The following is a 7,200-nucleotide window of genomic DNA, read 5'->3' on the forward strand; positions in this document are numbered from 1 at the left end:
CGTGAATTAGGGATCTTAGATCTTTCTCAATTGATGTCTTAAGCATGTTTCTTCTTATTTATATTATGCCTCACCATGTTTGATGAGATTTGTTTTAGAATACACTTATTCCTCACAAGCTTACATCAACAGAGGTAATATCATTCCTCTCTATATCTCATTTGGATCTATATGACTGTGTATGTTAGAACAAATTTTTTTTTGTCTTTGCTTATATTGTTTAAACATTAAAACTCTGATCTGTGAATCATACTTGGGCATAATTGTCATGACATACTTCATAATGCATATCCATACTGCACCAAAATTCATTAAAATCTGGTTTGACATCAGTATGTGTCGATACAAACATGTATACATCGATCCATATCTTCTGAATTTTAAATTTGTCAAAAATGGTTCAGGATGTATCGATCCATCCATCGTTTGCATCGACACATAGACCCTTTAAAAACAAAATTGCATGCTCTGGATCGACTCATGGCCATATGCATCGACACATACTGACTGCCATTTGAATTAAATGCATCTTTTTCTCTCTCATGCATCGACACATCAACCACTCTTATCACATCCTATCCCCATCATCATTTCATTTCACTGCATTTCATCTCATATTGCTCAAGTTTTATTTGAATTGTTGCACAATATATGGTTTAGCTTATGTAATTCTTAAACTCGTTCTAATCCTTCAATGCTTTTCACTTTCTGTTTACCTATATTGTTATTTCCCTTATTTGTCATTCTTTGTGAGTGACTCTTTACTTTGAAGCTTCCTTCTTTGTGATTGCTAGCTTTTTTATCAATTTTTTTGCCATGTCCTGCTACAACATGTTGCCTTGATAAACCTGTTTCTTCCTCTTTTTGATGTTGACAAAGGGGGAGAAATGCAGATATGCACAAACTCAGGGGGAGTATCACACATCTTGCCAAAAATTTGCCATCATCAAAAAGGGGGAGTTTGTGAGCAAATTCTTTACTTTGAATAAATTTTGAATGATAGCAAATTGTGTGATCATCATTCAAATGATGGCTGTGCATTACCTTACGTGATTCATTTGTGTTTTTATCCCATTCTATTGTTGCATAACTGTATATAAAGACCCACATTGATACATCTCTTAAAATAACTCATAAAATCTATTTTGTGTCAGTATGTATCAACACATAATCCTATGCATCGATCCATACAGTATGTTGTAAACCACAAAATTGTTTTGTTCAGTATGTATCGATCCATATGAGTCATGTATCGATACATGGACAGGCAAAATGCTCTATGGATCGATCCATACATGCCTTGCATCGATCCATGTTAGTTGAAAAGTCCTATGTATCAATACATACGAATTATGCATCGATCCATGTTAGTTGAAATGTCATATGTATCAATACATACGAATTATGCATCGATCCATGCTTACTTAAATTCCCCAAAAACTCATTAATCTTACAGTATGTATCGATGCATACACTCATGTATCAATACATAAGTCTGTTTTATGATCTAACAGCTTCTGTTCTTGCATATATAAGAAATGTTGTGACAGCAGTGCCAAGTACGAATTCTGAGAGGGAAAAACAGTTGAACACAAGATCAAAGAAGTGTAGTAGCAATTGTTTTAGAGCAGATAGAAACCTGAAAGAGACTTCATCTTCTTCATCTTCTCAATCACTTTTCTTCAAGAACATCAACACATAATCATTCTTGTTCTTTTGATTAAAGGATCAACGAGATAACGTTCAGTGGTACGATCAAGGATCTAGCTGAGGTGTTCAGTGGAACGATCGAGGATCTAGCTGAGTTGAAGATTAAAGAGGGTTTCGAGGAAAAACCAATTGGTTTGTCCTTCAAGAACTGGAGTGTTCTTGCGGGTTTGTCAGTCACGTTTGCAAAACAGATTCAGCCGCAGCGTTGCGTTTGGAGATCGGGGGATTTCGCAAACAGGTCGTGGAACCGGTGAATTGTTTGCAATTTCGTGCAGGAAATTCTTGATCGTGCTCAGATCAAGTGGAGGTTTCATACAAGAAGAAGTTCTTGGGATTTAGAATTCTGTCTTTGTATCGTAACCTTGTATCAACGAATTCGGCATTATTGATAATCAAAGTTCTCAATTTCATTTGAAATTGAGAGGGAGACGTACCCACACGCGAGGACGACGTGGGGAACTTCCTTACCAAATCTCTGCGTATCGTATTCTTTCCTTACTTCTCTTTACGTTTCCAACAGTTTCGCAATTTCAGTTAGTGTGTTGTGGCTGCACCTTTCTTGATAAAGCAGTGGCAAGAAAACTTCTTTAACTAAACTCCACTGTTGTTCATCATTGATCACACACACACCAACTGTTTGACAAAACTGTTAGCTGAATTTTATTCATAGGAATTAGGATTTAGTGATAAGTGCATTCAATTTGATAAGATTCTAGTGTTAATAATTTCTGTCATTCTAATTCAAATCCAGCAATAAATTCGCGTTTCCGGTTTTCTAGTAGCGGTTCAGAATAGACGGAAGTCGATTCGGGACTAAAGCTTTCCGCCAAGTTTAAAAACTCTGATAAAATTTTAAATCCGTTTATTTTTAAAGAGGTGATCTATTCACCCCCCCTCTCGATCACTAGCCACACCGTCTAACAAGTGGTCTCAGAGCGCCGGTTCGCTGGTGCTCTGTGGCTGCCTGTAACAGTATGGATTCTGAACCAAAGGGGGCGTATAATAGAGCGCCTATTTTCAACGGTGAAAATTACGGCTACTGGAAAGACTGCATGCGAGTTCATATGAATTCTGTGGATAGGCTAGTATGGGCTGCCATTGAAAATGGTCCTTTTCAAATTACAATGACAAATGCGGCTGGCGCCATAGTTCCTAAACCAGAAGCTGATTGGAATGAGAAAGATGAGAAAAAGTGGTCGTGTGATTGGAAAGCTCGAAATATGCTAATTTCAGCACTTGGTGTTGATGAGTATTATCGAGTATCCCATTGCACGACAGCTAAAGAAATGTGGGATGCTTTAGAAGTTGCCCATGAGGGTACTACTGAAGTAAAACAGTCCCGCATTAACACACTAAATCAAGAGTTTGAGCTCTTTCGCATGAAACAAGGAGAATCTATCTCCGACATGCAAAAGAGATTCACTCATCTCACAAATAGGTTGAATGCACTTGGAAAACCTGTTTCCAATGAAATTGCTACTAATAAAATTCTGAGGTGTCTTAGCAGGGAATGGCTACCTAAAGTAACAGCTATTAAGGAAGCCAACGATCTAACGACACTTACGATTACAACTCTGTTTGGAAAGCTGGAAGAACATCAGCAAGCATTAAAAAGTCTTGAAAAGTTTGAGAATAAAAGTAAGAAGGAAAAGGAGAAGAAGAGAGACAAAGAGGGAGAGAAGAAGCCAATAGCTCTTGTGGCCTCTAGCTCTAAGTCCTCACGAAAAGAGCAAAGTGACAATGATTCTAGTAGTGACAAAGATTGGGATGATGAGGAAATGAGACTTTTTGTAAGGAGATATAATAGATTCATTCGAAAGAACGGAGTCAAGCATTCCGACAAAAATCTCATGAAGTTTCGAAGACAATCTACAGATTCAAAACAGGAAGAGAATAAGAAGAGTAGAGGAAGAGGATCTTGTTTTAATTGTGGTAAATCTGGACATTATAAAACAGATTGTCCTATGAAGTATAAGGATCAAGGAAAAGCTCCACCAAAAGGGTACATCAAACAAAGAAGAGCTTACATTGCATGGGAAAGTGATAGTGATTCATTAAGCACACAAAGTTCAAGTGATAGTGATGAAACCGCAAATCTGTGCCTTACGGCTCACACCAAAAATCTGTCCTACCACAAGAAGAAAATCAATGATAAAAAGGTAAAACAAGCCTACTATAATAACTTCTCTTCTATGTCTTTTTCCGAACTGAAAATAGCTTTTGAAAAACTGCATAACGAAACTGTAGATGCTTTTAAAAGACTATCTTCCGATAAACAAATTTTTTCATTTTTGGAAGGTAAAGTATACAAAGCTGAAAATGATTTAGAAGCGTTAAAAGCTAGTATTGCAGAAAATTCAAAAGATATTGACATTGATGGATATAGTAAAGTTAGGTACTGTGACGCTTGTCATATTTGGCAAAAAGAGGTAAACACTCTCAAGGTCAAATTAGAAAAAGCGTTACAACCTAAGGTTACTTATGCCGTTGACTCTAGGTTGTTTAAGAAGTCGTTAAATCCACCATATGCAAAATACTCTTTCATTCCAAAGGATTTAATGAACAAGAATAAACAACCACATCATCATGGTTTATGTCATTATTGTTGTCGTGCTGGCCATACCATTGAGAAATGCAAGTTTAGGAGATTTCTTGTCCCTAAAGGTATTTATCAATGGAAGCCAAAAGGCAACCATGTTAACACTTACCCACTTGGACCCAATGAAAATTGGGTACCAACTTCTCTCTTTTGATATTGTAGGATGAGTGCCTTGCTTCCGTAGATAGAAGATGGTTTCTTGACAGCGGCTGCTCAAGGCACATGACCGGTGACATATCGCTTTTCATAGACTTCAAAGCAAAGAAGAAGGGATATGTTACTTATGGAGACAATAACAAAGGAGCTATACTCGGCAAAGGTAGTGTAGGTAATCCCTCCACCACTACTATTTCTAATGTCCATCTAGTAGAGGGACTTAAACACAATTTGTTAAGCATAAGTCAATTATGTGACATGGGCTATAAAGTTTCCTTCACAAAAACTTGCTGCATAATTGAACATGCTGAACAGAACGTTGTGTTTAAGGGTGTAAGAGTAAACAACATCTATATGCTTGACCTTTTTGATGTATCTTTAACAAGTACTAAATGTCTAGTTACCTTGAATGATGATTCTTGGCTTTGGCGTAGACGTTTAGCACATGTTAATTTCGATTTGCTTAATAAGGTTGTATCTAAGGATCTAGTAGTCGGTCTTCCAAAAATAAAATTTTCAAAAGACCACCTATGTGACGCGTGCCAAATGGGAAAACAAACAAGGGTCTCTTTCAAATCTAAAAATGTAATTTCAACTTCACGACCCCTTGAGCTTCTCCATATGGATCTATTTGGACCTTCTAGGACAAAGAGCTTAGGTGGAAATTATTATGGTTTTGTAATTGTTGACGACTACTCTAGATTTACTTGGACTATATTCCTTCATAGCAAAGATGAAACTTTTTCTGCTTTTAAGAATTTTGCAAATCTTTCCCAAAACAAAATGAATTCCAAAATAGTTACAATCCGTAGCGATCATGGTGGTGAATTTCAAAACTATCACTTTGATAAGTACTGTGACAAGTATGGTATTGAGCATAACTTTTCAGCTCCTCGTACTCCACAACAAAATGGCGTTGTGGAGCGTAAAAATCGTGTTTTAGAGGAGTTGGCAAGAACAATGCTAAATGAGGGTGGATTACCAAAATACTTTTGGGCTGATGCAGTTAGCACAGCTTGTTATGTTTTAAACAGGATCTTAATCCGTCCCATTTTAAACAAAACCCCTTATGAGCTTTTAAAAGGAAGAAAGCCAAACTTGTCACATCTTCACGTGTTCGGTTGTAAATGTTTTGTTTTGAATAATGGTAAGGAAAATATTGGGAAGTTTGATGCAAAAGCGGATGAAGGTATCTTTCTTGGATACTCACTATCAAGTAAAGCATATAGAGTGTATAATAAGCGTTTACTTACTGTTGAAGAATCTGTTCATGTTTCTTTTGATGAGTCTTATCCGAAAAATGTCGGAAAAGGTATTTCTTTTGATGACGCAGGTGTATCTACAAAAGACATACTCAAGGAAGCTGTTGAGGAAACTGATCAGTCCAAAACAGCTGCCCATGAGAAGGAGGAAGATACTAGTCATGAAGAAAATGAGGAAGAAAAGACAGCTGAAGTGAATGATCTTCCAACAGCTTGGAAATCCTCAAAAGACCATCCTATTGACAACATCTTGGGAGACATTTCAAAGGGAGTAATGACTCGTTCTAAGATAAGTAATTTTTGTTCTCACTTCGCTTTTGTTTCACAAGTGGAACCTAAAAATGCCAAAGAGGCCTTGATTGATGAATTTTGGCTAATGGCCATGCAAGAAGAGCTTAATCAATTTAAAAGAAATGACGTTTGGGAACTTGTCCCTCGTCCGCGAGATCATCATATCATAGGTACTAAATGGGTTTTTAGAAATAAGCTTGATGAAAACGGAGTGATAACTAGGAACAAGGCACGTTTAGTAGCACAAGGGTATAATCAAGAGGAGGGCATAGACTATGAGGAAACTTATGCTCCCGTTGCTCGCCTTGAAGCTATACGTCTTTTGCTTGCCTATGCGTGTTCTAATAATTTTAAGCTTTACCAAATGGACGTAAAGAGTGCTTTCCTAAATGGTGTCATAAATGAAGAGGTATATGTCTCACAACCTCCTAGTTTTGAGAATGCTGAAAATCCAGATTATGTTTACAAATTAAAACGAGCTTTGTATGGTCTTAAACAAGCCCCTCGGGTTTGGTATGAAAGGCTTAGCAAATTTCTAATTGATCATGGATATTCAAGAGGTAAAGTGGATAATACTCTCTTTATTAAACATAAGGGAAAGCACATCCTTTTAGTTCAAGTTTATGTAGACGATATAATTTTTGGTTATACTAACATACACTTGGTCGAAGAATTTTCTAAGGTTATGCAGGGTGAATTTGAGATGAGTCTCATGGGGGAGCTGAACTACTTCCTAGGACTGCAGATAAAGGAACTTGATGAGGGTACATCAGTATATCAAACAAAATACTGCAGAGAACTACTCAAGCGCTTTGGAATGAATGACTCAAAATCAATTGACACCCCTATGCCTACCAACGGAAATCTGGATAAGGATGAGCATGGTAAGTGTGTAGATGTCAAAAAGTTCAGAGGTATGATTGGATCTCTTATGTACCTTTCTGCTTCTAGACCTGACATCATGTTTAGTGTTTGTATGTGTGCACGATATCAATCAAATCATAAGGAATCACACCTAAAAGCTGTTAAGCGCATATTTAGATATCTTCATGGAACACCTAAATATGGGCTGTGGTATTCCAAAGGAAGTGATTGTAGTTTAGTAGGTTACTCCGATTCTGATTTTGCTGGCTGCAAATCAGATAGGAAAAGCACAAGTGGTACATGTCACCTGTTTTCAAA

The sequence above is a fragment of the Lathyrus oleraceus genome, chromosome 4, assembly GCF_024323335.1.
Source record: "Lathyrus oleraceus cultivar Zhongwan6 chromosome 4, CAAS_Psat_ZW6_1.0, whole genome shotgun sequence".
Taxonomy (NCBI): domain Eukaryota; kingdom Viridiplantae; phylum Streptophyta; class Magnoliopsida; order Fabales; family Fabaceae; genus Lathyrus; species Lathyrus oleraceus.